At 37.0% G+C, this 15,485-nt stretch overlaps 1 long non-coding RNA gene across 1 annotated transcript; it reads right to left on the minus strand.

Annotated features, from left to right (window-relative positions):
- Nucleotides 1–2,147: 2,147 nt before the first annotated feature.
- LOC150049872 (uncharacterized) lies at nt 2,148–14,608 on the minus strand. Its single transcript, XR_016538898.1, has 3 exons — nt 14,263–14,608; nt 3,571–3,717; nt 2,148–2,286 (listed from the first exon to the last, which is right to left on the minus strand). It is a non-coding gene; the product is annotated as an uncharacterized LOC150049872 (long non-coding RNA).
- Between the last annotated feature and the right edge of the window lie 877 nt (nt 14,609–15,485).

Genomic DNA, 15,485 nt, shown 5'->3' on the forward strand with positions numbered 1-15,485 from the left:
TCCAATACAGAAGCCATCACTTGGCCCACCTTTGGGGTCTTTAATAGACAATATGACAATTGCTCAGCAGTCCTAATAATACCAGATGTTAGTCTACCTGCTCCACCATTGCAACCACCTAGACACACCATGGTAAAATCAAGCCATATGGCCATGGCATCACACTCATCTGCAGTGAACTCTGCCATCATCATCCAACAGGCCTCTTGTAGGGACTCGCAGTGTGCTTTGTACAGTGTCACACCTCCAACTGCTGGCTTCAGAATCCTCATGGTGATAAGTTCTGATGACACTAATTCATCAATTCACCAGGCCACACCTGGCACATCAGCTGATCTGCCAAATGCAGGACACTTAGGGTTTGGCACATCTACCAAATGGCTCCTGCTCCAAACCTAAAGCATTTCATGTTAACTGCAGGTATAAATTACAAATGTAGATTTATCCAGCTTTCTAACAGGACTCAGTATGATTCCTTCTCTTCCCCTTACAAAGAAAAACCAGGCATTATCTTCACACAATGTAACGGATACAGCAGGAGTTTTCAGTGGACAGTTCAAGAGGCCTGTTTGTGACTCACTAAGACCAATCAGGCTGGTCCAAGCACTCAGCCAGCTTCAGTAGCCATACAATAGGCAAGAGGCCAGCATTCTTTTTATCCACCCTATATTTCAACATCCTTCATGATTTTCTTATGAAATGTGCAAAAACCTAGTCCTCATTAAAAAAAAAGTAAAAAAAAGTTTGTGAGTTTGGTATAATTTTTTTAAGTCAATACTGTTTACCAGGAAAGTCCTTCATGGCCTCAGGGGCTTCTCACAAACACAGAGGCTAATTCTCCCATCCTTGGATGGCTTCAGCTTTGAGGTAATCTCTTATTTCAGATGGTGTGGTTTTTCCTCACTACAGAGAACAGAGACATATACACACAGCGAAAATCCACTGAGCCTGTTGCATGGTTCACTGCTTTCCAGAGTTTTCATAATTCACTAGAAACTTCCTTTGGGGATGTTTTACTTTTCAATAAAATAGAAAATGGAAAAACAATGGTGGAAGTGGAGGAGAACCTTTACTCCTTTACTTCTTTTTTGAATCAACGTTAAGTACGCATACACTTTCCACTTTATTTTAGAGACCCTGAGACCTAAAAAAGCCTCAAGCATTCCTTTGCCTATAGTTCCACAGAAAGAATATTGAACTTATACAGAAGTGACAATTACTTTGGGGGAGGATATATAATGTCAGGTGCTTCAACTAGAGAAGTGCTAGGCTGTAATTCACAATGAAGGGAGCAGCTGGAAAGGAAAAGGAAACCCACAGTTTATGTCTGCAATGCTGTAACAGGTAGCAACCTGCCCCTGAGAGAATCTAACCACTTTTAGGGGTAGCAATTAAGAGATAAGAAGAAATCTGTGAATAAGGGGAGTTTTATAATCCTTATTTTGTAGACATTTTTCTTCAGCCTAATCCAAGTAATAACTGCATATTCGTGCCAGATGATGGCAGGATACCTGAGATAGATGCTAAAAAGAACAACCAGCCATCAACTGTGCTGCTGTGGCTAATCTGCACTGAGGACCCCATAACACAGTTATCAATAGAACATAATGCACATTACACATGCAAAATCTCAGTGCCTCATCCCACATCTTATAGAGTCATAATCTGTGCAGCTTCCATGTCATTTGTGTACTCACCAAATCTCAGAGATACTCATAGCTCATGGTATTTAAAGAGTAGGGCTAGCTCAGACATAGTTATAAAATGCTGTTTTATAGACTTAGCAGGCAGAATCCAAAAACAAAAATTCTCAGAAACAAGAATTCTGGGAATTAAGCAGTTATCTTGACCTCTGCCACACTCTCCAACAACAGTAGGACGTGCAGGGTACTGGAGTTGGAGTTGGGGTGAGAAAAGGAGGAGTATAAAAAAGCACAATTCAGGCTAATTCTATATCAGTGGATGTCAACTTCTTGGCAGAAGTATTGAGTTCTCAGAAAGGCTGGGATTCATTACTAAGCAGAGAATTGGGACACTAATTAGAGGAAATGCATTTTTTCCAATCTATCTCAGTATTTGAGCTTGAGAGGATTGTGAATTTGAGAATTTTGGAAACTGTTGATGCAAACATCTGGAGTACATCTGTGTCATACCTGATCTATTTGCAGAAAGTCTTATGCTCATGACTCATCCAAGAGTGTCTCTTGAATCTCCTGATGAACCTTTCCTTTCATTACTGTTGTTTCTCCTACCTTAAGGCAGATGTGATCAGAGGATTTGTAATAGCTAAGGAAAAGAAATAAGGAGGGTGGGTAACTACTAAGTTACCAAATGGTAATGCTATTTGTTTAGAACAGCTTCCCTCAATTATTCATGTTTGTTTCACTGTGAAAACCATTGGAAACAACTTGCCAATTTGCTAGAAATTTCAAGAGTAAACACAATACTCTAAAAATTCCTCTATAGTTTGTCCTGGGGACATAATAGAAATACCAAAGAGTTCTGAACAGTGCCAGATCCAGTAAGAATCCACCTATAGAAGTGAGCATAAGATAGCCAAGGTGAAGGAGCACTCCGATTCTTGCCTTTCTTGGATAGAGTACTTAAGCTATATCCAACTTTATTTTCTACAAATAAAACCATAGTAACTTGGCTAAATTTTCTAAAGGTGGCTAACTTATAATACCAACAACCTGGCTGAGATTTCTCAGATGGAGAGATAATCTATTTTTCAACTTTTTAAAACTGAAATTTGAGGGGAATAGTAAAATGAATATATTAATATGTTGATGTATTACTTAGTACAGTGCATACCAGTATTTTCTCTCTAAAACAGAGAGAAAAATAGTAATGTTTAAGAATACTTCACGTATTTTGAAAATCATAATTTTAAGAAGATGTTAGTTTTACAATGATTATTTTGTCTACCTATGGCTAAAATCTAAGTATTTGACTGGCTTCATGGCTTTTATAAAATAGTTTGAGAAAAATAAGTTTAAACATGTGGTATTTAAAATGAATTTAAATTAATTTTAAAGACAGTTCAGAAAATGTACCTCTCCTAGGGTTTTCAGGTCTTCAGTTTAAGTTACAATACTAAATTAAGTGCCAAATACATGTAAGTAGAAAATATAGGCTGTTTCCTAGGTGTAAAAGTAAGGGACAATCAGTCAAGTTGGTAGAGTGCTTGCCTAGCATGCACTAAGACCAGGGTTCGATTCCTCGGTACCACATACATAGAAAAAAAAAGCTGGAGGTGGTGCTGAGGCTCAAGTGGTAGAGCTCTAGCCTTGAGAAAGTCCAAGAACAGTGCTCAGGCCTGAGCTCAAGCCCAGGACTGGTAAAAAAAAAAAAAAAAGTAAGGGGCAATACTGATGAGCAGAATCAATGTGTCAGAATCTAAAATTGAAGCATCCATTTAATGAAAGCAGAAATTAATCTTCACAGGCTCACAATCAGGCATGTGGCCTATAAAAGGATCTCTGGGTGTTTACCAATGAGATCCACATCTATCCTAAGAGATGTACTGACCCTCTTGACACTATGAGGAGGTAACTGTAAAATTATTACCAATGAAGCAGCTAGGCAGAGCCGGAATACAGAGTAAAATGATAACCCCACTAGGCCACTGAACTTGATGAAGAAGGTTCCACTCTTCATAGAAATTGTATTCACCTGATTCTCTGCCGAGATTTCCTTCCTTTTCTTAGAAAATACCTGTAAAACATTAAACCCATAGGAAACATACGAAGATTCAATACAATGGCCTAGAGAATAGCCAATGGTGACAGATATAAAGATAATCAATATTTTATACTACAACACAGGTACTTCAAGAAATCCATAATTAATACATTAATATACCAAGTAAATATAAGAGAATGGTTTCAAAAATAGAGGGAAAATTTCTTGAAATTTAAATAATGATTATTATGATTATATTTTGTTTTGTTTTTGTTTTGTTTTTGCCAGTCCTGGGCTTGAGCTCAGGGCCTGAGCACTGTCCTTGGTCTTTATGATTATATTTTGAATGAGGCTAATTTTCTCAAAAGTATACATGAAAAGAAAGACTAATTTTTGACAATAGTTTATTAAATAAAGAATTTATAACTTGGCCTGTGTGGAACAAATTTTCTGAGACCTAATCATAGAAATATTTAGTACATAGGAATTCATAAAAACAGCTCATAAAACCAGACATATTTTCAAATATAATGAATTATTAGAAAATTCTACAAGCTCTGCTGATTATGAATTTAAAGCGATATCAAGTATGCTGTTTATTTCATTGTCTCATGATCCTTAATAGCTCCTCTAATGAATAAAAATGTGTTTTAATCTTATTCATTAAGATAAAGCCAACTCATTGAAATTATGTGGCACTTGTATGTATGTATGTGTATGAGAGAGAGAAAATGTTCACCACACATCTGTCTTCCTATAAATGTGTTTTGTAACAATAAATAAAATGCAAATAGCAGACACACACACACACACACACACACACACACACACACACATATATATATATATATATATATATATATATAGAGAGAGAGAGAGAGAGAGAGAGAGAGAGAGAGAGAGAGACACTTAGGTTATAAAACTTATATGAGCATCACCTACCTACAAATTATAATATAAAAATCAAATTCAATGAACAATAGTAGAACTATATATCCACATAGTCACTATTAGGCAATCAATAAAATGATGAATGATAAGAAATCCCATGTAGAGTTGCTACTTTGGATTGAACTCTGGGCCTCCTTCTTGCAAGGAACGTATTCTACTGATTGAACCATGCCTCAGTCCTTTGTGCTCTTTTGTTTTTCAGATAGGAGCTCACACTCACTGAGCCAGCCTGATGGTTTTTCTCCTACTGCCACCTCCCAACAATATAGCATCACAGGCCTGAGCCACTATCTCTGGTCTTAAATTTTTTGTTTTTAAACACTTTCTATAGAATATAAAGAAATTAATAAGGAAAAGTCATGATGAAAAAGCTGACAACCATTCAAACTTATCTTCCAACATATTTGCAATAGTGTTTCAATTATCAGTAAAACAATGAAATTTGTTTTTGAAGCAATGAAGCAACATAAAGAGCCTATTATATTAAAATACTGAATTTTAAAAATAGACATCATTTCTTTCATCATTCCATATATAAAGTATGTTTCTCTAGTAGATCTGCATAAATCATCTATTAGATTTCTATATGAATTTTAGAAATAAATCCTATAACAAAAATAGGAGGAAAAGTGAAAGTATATAATGAAATTTAAAACAAGGGTTTTTGTTTGTTTGTTTGTTTTGCCAGTCCCGGGTTAGAGCACTGTCTTTGGACTTTCTCAAGGCCATTCTCTACAACAAATATCTTTATTACAGAGTTCAGTAGCAAGTACATAAATAATAAGACTTAGTTTCATGAAGGATTTCAGATTTGGGGGATAGAGGTTCACTAAAAACTAGAGATGTTTGAAATGCAGACTTCCTTCAGTTTGATTAACTTAATATACCCAGATAGAACACAGAAGAGTACTCATGCTAACACTCTGAAATGGATCACAGTAGTAAATTAATCATAAATATGGGACTCATATAATATTAGATCATGTAAATGTTTGTAGATTTTGCACATCGGGACATAATTTTGAAAGTCATATGGCATATGCTAAAATCCTATGTGTTGGCATTCCAAAAATTAAAATTTGCTCAGTGTAAATCCTACAGTATCAAAATCCTGAAAATACATTAAATATACAGATTGTGTAGTAATATATAAAAAAGCAGTGACTTCTACTCCACTGTCAAAAATCTTTTATTGCTCTCCAAATGATAATGCAGTGTAGGACACTAATCATGAAGTTTTCTGCTTGTAGTGTTGGTATTTAACTTCTTTAGCATATGTCATTATTTACTGCCAAGATTTAGACTCATTGAATCATTTGCGGGAGGAGGGAGGGATCTAGGTATCATTTTATGACCATTTAACGACTTAAATCCAACATCATAAATTGATTTAACTAAGGAGCAAAAGCTAATTAGTGGTGCAGTATGCAACTGCTTCTCACACGCAAAGTTAACAAGTAGATGAACTTGAGCTCCTGTCCTTTTGTACACTAGTCAGGCAAAGAAGTGCATTAGTCCAAAAGAACAACTCAGAAAAGCTAGAGAGAATGAGATTGCTTTCTTTGTTCAAACTGATATTTGGCTTATTTTTTCATTCATTTAACATATCTATAGTGATCAATCATTGAACTTAAAGCAGGACAAATGAGTGTAAGTCACTTGAAAGAAGGAGCTCTTAGAGAATTACAGATGGGCATTAGAACAGGTGATGACAGTACAGTGAGTTAAATGCTATCACTGAGTAATTCTTTCTTTAGAACATTATTTATCCTTTTTATAGAGATGATGTACCAAGGGGTTACAGTTACCTGCTTCAAATAAGGGGTACATTTCCTTTTGTACAGTGTCATCTCTTCTCTCATTCTCTCCCAGTCTCTCCCTCTTGTCTCCACCCATGAGCTGTATAGTTCTCTTGCATCCAAGTCCAGTGAGCTCCACTGAGGGACGTTTTCACCCTTTTTTCCCATAAGTTCTGTGCCCTCCCTTCATCCTTCCCAAGATATACATGTTACCATACCATATAGAAGGTAAAGAAGACAGGATCAACAAAAATTAAAAAAGAGGAAGCAAATGACTTTCGTTTCCATATCTTGAGAGTTTGTTCATGGGAGAAGAAACAAAAGAGGAAAGAGAATAAGAAATGAGTGATAAGAATGAAAGAATTAAGATATAAGTTCAGAAAAGAAAATTGAAAGACTAAAAATCGGATCTGGGCAGTTTGGGGGCACTTGCTCCAAGAAACTGGCCATATAGAAAGCTGAGGGTATGAGAACCTTGTAGTAGAAACAGAATAATACACAAATTCTCACAGAATGAGTTAATCACAGAATTTTACCCTGACATGTAAATCTTTCAGTTGAGTTGTTCTGTAAAACACTTAATTAGTAACAAAGGCCCCAGAAGAACAAAAGGATAACCACACAAGAGGACTCTTAAAAAATGAAATGGTAAAAAAGACTCTAAATAATTACATTATTTGAGATTTCCCTTGACTCTACCCCATTTCAGTTAATACTTCTATATACATTTGCCCAGCACCCAACATACTGAGTTTGTAAGTAAGTATAGCTTTCACATAGAAGGGAAAACATGCATTCTTTGTCCCTCTGGTCCTGACTTATTTCACTTAACATATTTTTCCATTTCTTTACAAAATGGTACAATATCACTCATGCTAATGGATGGGCAAATTGGTGTTGTGTATACATTCCACATTGTTTTCATGTACTTGTCTATCGAGGGGTATCTGGACTGATTCCGAGTGCTGCAATAAACATGGTTGTACTTGCAAAATGAAACACCAGAAAATGGGTTCTCAAAAGCAGTGGGATCAAGGAGAAAAGGGTAGATTAATGAAGAGAAGAGAAAGGAAATTCAATCATGAATCCAATGTCTAGCCTATAAAATTAAAGAGGATGAAAAGGGTGAGAAGGGGAGGGATAGATAAGAATGTTGAAAAGGGTGAGATTGATCGAGATATTTTATATTTGTAAACTCTTACGTGGAAACTCATGTCAAACCACTTAAAGATAGTAGTAATTTAAAAATGAACTCTAGGATATGGAAACAAAAGATTTATCTTGCGTGATTGTTGTTCTTGATGCACTATGCTATTTCTCTTTTTTTTTGCCCTTATGGTTAATCTCATGTTGGTACAGTATCTGACTTTGTTACCTGGTATATTGTATATATTTGTTTATTTGAAAATGGGAAGGGAAGGGGAGAAACAAGATGATTGGGAGGGGGTGAGGGAAGGGAAACAGGGACAAAAACATGAGAAGGGGTATCAATGTGTGCAAAGTGATGCACCCATTACCTGATGAATGTACTTTTAACCCCTCTCTATACTATCCTGACAATAAAATTAAAAAATAGTAATTTAAAAATAAAGAAGAAAAGACTATAAAGAGCATTGAGAAATGGATACACCAAACATATGTACCTAATTTATGTATTCCTATATATGCTGGAGCCCAAGTTCTCTTACTCACAACTTGACATTTAGAATGTTTCTAAACGTCTGCCAAGGTCCAAAGCAATACTCATCAAAATCCTAACAACATTCTTCAATAAAGGAGAGAAAGCAATCCAAAAATTCATGTGGAATAATAAAAGACCCAAAATAGCAAAAGCAATCCTTAGCAAGAAGAACGGTGTTGGATGAACATCAAACCAAATTTCAAAGTCTATTACAAAGCCAAAGTAATAATATAAACAACTTGCTACGGGCACAAGAATAGACCTGAGGCTAACAGAGAAGGAGCATCTAAGAAAGCAGGTAGTGACAGAGGCTCCTCCTGGAAAGTGACGAAGGACAGGACAGGGTGAGTGACATGCGGGAGGTGGACAGACTCAGTCTTCCCAATGTTATTTTTCCTATTTCTACTGTGACATACTATGACAAACTTAGTGATGTAAAAGAACTGAGATTTGGGGCGGGAGTTTAGCCTAATGGTAGATTGCTTGCCTAGCATGCACAAAGACGCAGGTTGGATTCCTCGGTACCGCATATATAGAAAAAGCTGGAAGTGCTGCTGTGGCTCAAGTGGTAGAACTCTAGCCTCGAGAAAGCCTAAGAACAGTGCTCAGGCCCTGAGTTCAAGCCCCAGGACTGGCTAAACAAAAAAAAAGGAATTCAGATTTATTCTTAGATTTCTGTAGGTCAGAAATCCAATATGGGGCTTACTGAGGCTAAAATCAAGATATTGAAAGGCTGTGTTCCTCTCTGGCAGCGCTGAAGAAGAATCCTTGCTTTTCTTTTGTCTGCATTTCCTTGCCCATCCTTCCACCTCAAAAAAGCCAGGAGTATAGCCTCTCTAATTCTTCTTCCCCCAAGAAGTCTCTTATGCCACAGCTGGGAAATATTCTCTGCTTTCCAGAAGCCTTGTGAAATGGTGCTGGCAGAATTGGCTATACATGTGCAGAAAACAAGTTAGGTCCTTATATATCACCCTGTACCAGAATAAATTTCAAATGGATCAAAGACCTCCATGTAAACCCAGATACCCTGTAAATATTACAGGAAGGGATTGGGAAAACACCAGGCTTCCTAAGCAGGGGTGGAAACATCCTAAGTAAGGATCTAGGATTACAACAAATCAAAGGCAGACTGGAAAATAGGATTTCATCACACTGAAGAGTTTTTGCATGACAACGGGCATAACTAGCAAGATAAATAGAAAGTCCACAGTACAGGAGATCTTTACTAGCTATGCTTCAGACAAGGGCCCCATATGTAAAATATACTAAGGCTCAAAAATTAATTCACCCCTCAAAAAACAATAAACCCTCAAAGAAATATCACTAAGATTCTAGCAATGAAGTAACAAAACTTCTAATTCTAGAGAATTTACAGTTTCTTTCTTGACTATATTCTGGAACTGCTCTATATCTCCTCCCTGACCTCCTCTGCTTTGGGTCAACCAGGCAGAAGCTGGGGGCAAATTTCAGTGCTAAACTTCTAAGGTAGCTCAAGACAGGCGGCTAGAGTTCAATAAATATTGATTGATGGTAATAGAGACAGTATTACTCTTCTTAGATGTCTTGTCACCATGCCCACAGGAAGCTGCTGGGAGCCTGCACTGCGCAGGCAAGTTTCCATGGCAGCAGAAATTAAGTACCAGCAAACTTGAAACTACACAAAAAATCATGGGACAACATCCCCCGAACCTTGCATCATTCATGAAGTTTTGTGTTTTGTTTTGTTTTGTTCTTTGGTATTGTCTCAACACAAAGAACAGAAAAGAAACCGTAAAACTGTCTGAAGGATTTGTGCTAAATGATATGGGATTCCAATCTTTCAAAGTTAAGGCAGAGATTCTCATATTGGGGTGAGGGAGGCACATAATTTTTCTGATGTTTTAGCCTTCATCCACATGAAAAACTGCCTTTTGTGATGTTTGAGGCAATGCTATTTAATTTTGTTTTGTTTTATCTATTTTAGGATTTAAGCTCAGGGCCCCAAGAGGCCCTAGCAGAAAGCTCTATCACTGAGTAACACCCCAGCCCCAAGGCAAGACTGAAAAAAAAAAACCCATGTGTAGCCTCTCTCAGTGAAACCTTGTATCTCCTCAGGACTGGAGTAGGTAGTTCTTCTACACAGAAATTTGATATATTCATTAGGTTCCATTATTAGCAGTAGAGATGACATCCTGTAAAAGAAAGGTGTCACATTCAATTTCTTTATGAAATGTGTCTCTAGCACCCGAAATCTGTTTCAACTGTGATGTCCTGGATGACTGCTGATAGCTGATTCAGATTCTGCTGGACCAGAATATCTCCACCCTGCCTCTCTCTCTCTCATACACATACACACACACACACACACACACACACACACACACACACACACACACACACACTAGCTGTCCACACATCTGACTGACAATTAAGCTATAGGAATAAAACCTACCTCAGTCAATAGCTGGTAGATTACTATATGGAGAAGAACAGAGAAACCAGTGTCATCCATGGAATTGCTCAGATATAACATAGGTATATAAAATAAAATAGTACTATTTCCCAATTGTGCTTGTTTATTCTGTACTGGGGGTTGAACTTGGGGGCTTCATGCCTGATATACCAGAGGTCTACCATTTGAGATACTGACTTCTCCTACTGTTCATTTGTTTTCTTGTTTTTGAGACAGGGTCTGATTAACTTTGTCTAGGCTAGTGTCACATTCATAACCCTCCAGCCTCTGTCTTCTGAGTAACGAATTACAGGCATGTCCCACCACACAAGATTCAAATAGCGTTCTTTTCAATCACCATGTTTTTTAAAGCATAACTAGAAATCCAAAGTTGGGAAAAGAGAGAAATAGCACTTATAAAATGCCTATTATTTACCATGACTATACTGGACATGTTCTTATATTAGTTTTAAATGGTTATACCCAAGACAGAAATTCAGCTGTGTAACCCTGAACACTAAAGGGCATACTTATCATTGTATGCTCTTCCTTCTCTACTTATGAATCTTGCCTAAGTGAAGTAACTCATACCACCACATGCTAAATTATTACCTCTGACTTCTTGAGGTCTTAGGCTAACTAAGTAGCTTGATGACAAGTTCATTAGCCTTTGGGTTTCAGCATCATAGTATGACTTTAAAAATCTCTGCTAAGATCTCTGATGAGCAAAATTTTAAAAATTAGTGTTTGTCAGCTGTGGCAATAAGAGTTGAAGTCCCAGTAAGAGGGTGTGTACAATACTGTTCCAAAAATCTACAAAAGATAGGATTCTTATGAAGTTGTGGAGAGGAGAGAAAGATGACGGCAAGGTGAGATTTTTAGATAATTTTTGGCTCAGAGTAAAACTGAACAATAAAGCAGTTCTTATTCATCCAGACTTGCAAAGTTAATTACAGGCTCTGTTTTCTTGGAAAATATCATGATAGGATAGACTTATAATGTTGTATCACAAAAATTCCTTTCTGTGGGACTGAACTCAATCAAGCAAGGGAAGGCTGTTCCATTCTTAGTTGAGTGGCAGCCACTGATGCGTTTTCTAACAGTTTACCATTTTCAGTTTCACAGAACACAATCTATGTCCATGAACCTTTAGAGGTTTAGAGCGCAACTTCTCAAGTCTGGTTCCCACAGTGCATTTGTATCAAGACATACATACATCATGTTGCTTCTCTCCATAAGTACCTTCCTAGCACAACAGAATCTCGATGGCTTCAACCTAAAATTTCATGACCAGCGAAAAAGGAACACTGCAGGATGAAGGCGCAAGTGAGCGTGTCCAGGGCTCACTGCAGAATGATGTGCCAATCACTAAAAGATGAAGGAGCCGTAGGAGGTTGGCAAGAACAGCGATGTGACAGGAAGGCACCATGAGGCAGAGTCAGCTCTAGTTTAGAAGAAGTAATTACAAACAGGAAATATACGGACCTCTCCTCTGTGAATGAATGAAGAGAGAGGGAGAGAATGAGGGGGGGGGGACCTTCACTGGGAAATTCTTTTAGGGGATGTTGCAGTATCAAAGTAATGTTAGATTTAGGTATGAAATGAAAGCCAGAAGTATTTAAAAAGTATAAAAGTTTCCTCTTCTCATCATCAGTTAAAAACATGATGGAAAAGATCAACGAAGAAAGTAAGTTCAGAAAGGTTGGGGAAAGAGAAGCGTTCACTCAGTGATGGCTGGCACTTTACATTATCTTTCAATTGCACAGATTTAAGAAATAGGATGCTGGGAGATGTCACCAGAGGAATTGATTACTTTTAAGGAAACAGAATGCAAACAATTAGGTAAGTGTGTACAATTCACCATTTCCAAGTTGCATCTAGATATAGTAAAATCTATAAGGTATCACTTACCACACACTACCCCTTTTCCCTTCTCTCTGATATCAGGTGCTTTGAGTTTCAGGTGAGCACTGTGTATTTCAAGTGAGCATTGTATAGTTCTAGTCTTAAATCAAGATGTATCCAGGAGGATTTGTATCCAGCCAGTGGAGGGTAAATTTGATTGAGTGTAGAACTTCTGGGAAATGAGATTGGTTAGCTTTCTACCCTTCTTTCCTTCACCTGTGATGACTGGAACTGAGAAACAGAGCCAGGTGCTGTGAAGGGTAGAGGATCAGCCCAGCAGAAATTCAGGGGTGAAGATTTGGTGACACTGGGATTTTGTCCAGCCATACCTAGTCTGTCAATCTCCACTCAAACATTGTCACTTGAGAATTGTGTCCCTCATAGCCACACACAACCCTTAGCCATACACTGGTTCTTTGCACTAATGTCACTAGGGTTAGGCACTAACTTTACTGTAGTTGCTTCTCACTAATGTGACCTGCAGCCATCCCGCTCTGGGCACTGCTAATAAATACTAAGTGAGAGGAAAATGAGTATTACATGCTTTGACCAAAACGTGGCAGTAGCCAACTTCAACTACAAAATAGATTTCTGTCTCAAAAATGAAGAACATCATAATTGATACACATGGAGACAGAAGAGAATTCTCATCAAACTGGTTTTTTAAAGGTGGGGGGTTGGGAGAGACTGGATTTAAATCCTTTGCTTCACCACTTACTGTATAACATCACTTTTAACTCAATTTCCATGTCTATAAAATGAGAATAACTGTAGACTCTATTTCTTAGTATTGTCTATAAAGCAAATAAATTAAGATGCATGAAATGCTATCAGCCAACCAACTGAAGAAACTAAACTCAACAGAGAACTAGAAATTTAAACAATAGGGGCTGGGAGTTTGGCCTGTGGTAGAGTGCTTGCCTAGCATGCACGAAGATTGGGTTTGATTTCTTGGTACCACATACATAGAAAAAAGCCGGAAGTGGTGCTGAGACTCAAGTGGTAGAACTCTAGCGTTGAGAAAGTCCAAGGACAGTGCTCAGGCCCTGAGTACAAGCCCAGACTGGCAAAAAAAAAAAAAAACCACAATAGAATTTGATCAGGAAAACAAAGTTAATAGAACATCATGATTAATATTTCTCCATACAGTATTGGAGAGAATTGTCAGCATCCTTAAATTCTTCTGGATCATTCTAAATGTCTAGACACAATTGATATGATTCAACTTGAGCTTTGCAAGTGTCATTCCAACTGTCAGTGTGATAGAAAATGCAAAGAAATAATAAGTGAAACTATATTTTCCATTGAATTGCTAACTTTCCAAAGCTGCCTTCTACTATTCATTCAAAGAAAATTGTTTAATAATTATACATACTTTTCCTATTTGTTTTGTCAGTTGAAAATTGGGTGATAAAATAACACCAGAAGTAATTAGAAATTAAATGTCTCTTTAGTCTTTTAAAGTTCTGAGGATTGAATCTAGGACCTTGTACATTCAAGATTAGTGCTCTATCACAGAACTGCATCCTTAGCCCTATATGATTTAATAATGATATTAGACATTATTTTTTATCTCATGTAAGAGGAAGGAAGTTGCAATTTTCTGTGAATCATTCCAGGTAACTTTCCTGATATGAAAATGTTTGACACTTCTTATCACCTATATACTTTTGAATAAAACAAAGACATAAGACAACTTTTCAGTAAAGCCAATATAAAACACTGTGAACAACAGAATCACAATCAAAGCTGACGTGGCTCTTGTCTATGTGTACTGGCCAGTTTTTGTTTTTCTTTCCTTGATATATTACCTTGGACTTTAAATGGCTTGTCTCCACATAAAGTGAAAATATGCTGGCCATGCTGAATCATTGTCACCACTAAATTTATAAATAGGAAGCTTGAAAGGTCTAGCTGGGAAAACACAAAGGCTTGAGGAGAAAGCATGCAGCAGAAGCAGCTGGTCTCTCTTCTTCTGGAGTTGCAGTTTATAAACTTTCTCTCTCTATGAGGCTTTTGCACCATACTGAGAAACTTCCAAATATAACTCCATTATGAAGCCTTCCAAACAAGCTGAAATCATCCATGTGGATCCACAGTGTAAAATGGATGGAGGATGCTCAATATTTGTCAAAAACATTTCTCCTTTGCAACCGTGGAGCCTGCAAAGACAAGAATGAAGACCTGCTTGAAAACAAGCACACAATTATGGCTATAGAGTTCAAGGGAGATTTGAAACAAATCTTTAGTACTGGAAAAGACAGTGCATATTGGATACTTGAGATATATTAAGTAACCAATCGCTATTAAATACTATAAACATTTTCAACTTTGGGCTTTGATTTCTTTCTTTCTTTTTCCTCCTCTTTTTTTTCTTTTGTTGTAAATTGATCCAGAAATTTTAACAGTGGGAAACATTAAGTTCCTCTTGCATCTGAAACCCTTCTGTGTACCTTGTGGTTTTCTCTTTTTTTTTCTTCTTCAGAGATACAGTCTGTTAAACCTTGTAAATCTCAGATGCTACAAACATACTTGTGGAAACTAAACAAGCATCATAGCTCTTGGTCTAAGTCTGGTAAGTTTTTTGGAAAGATAATATTCCATTATTCAAGATTCATAAGGAAGGAATGTGTAAGGGGGTGGTAATAGGGGTAGTTATGTGAAAGAATCCTTGTTAAATATGGACACTGGGTATCTCAATTAGAAGAGTCACTGTACTGAAATTCTTTATTATGTCCATTTTGTAAATTTATTGTTGAAGTCTATTTCCATCTATTCTAGTTAAAGTTTTAGTTAAGTTTCTCTAGTCAAACTAATGAATCCTAAAATTTTTATGGAAGATTCAAGAAACAAATTCTAAAGTTAATGAAAAGCAAGGGAGGTCAAGTCACTAAAACTTCAGTTAAAATCACATCTTTAGGTGGATGTAGAGAAAATGACATTGTCACCATCATGGGCACAGGTGCCACTGCTGCTGTGGATATGGCCAGTGTGTAGGCACTAAGCCGTACCACTTCCAGCACCTATGTAGATT

Source organism: Megascapheus bottae, chromosome 19 (assembly GCF_031878675.1).
Source record: "Megascapheus bottae isolate mThoBot1 chromosome 19, mThoBot2.hap1, whole genome shotgun sequence".
Lineage (NCBI taxonomy): Eukaryota > Metazoa > Chordata > Mammalia > Rodentia > Geomyidae > Megascapheus > Megascapheus bottae.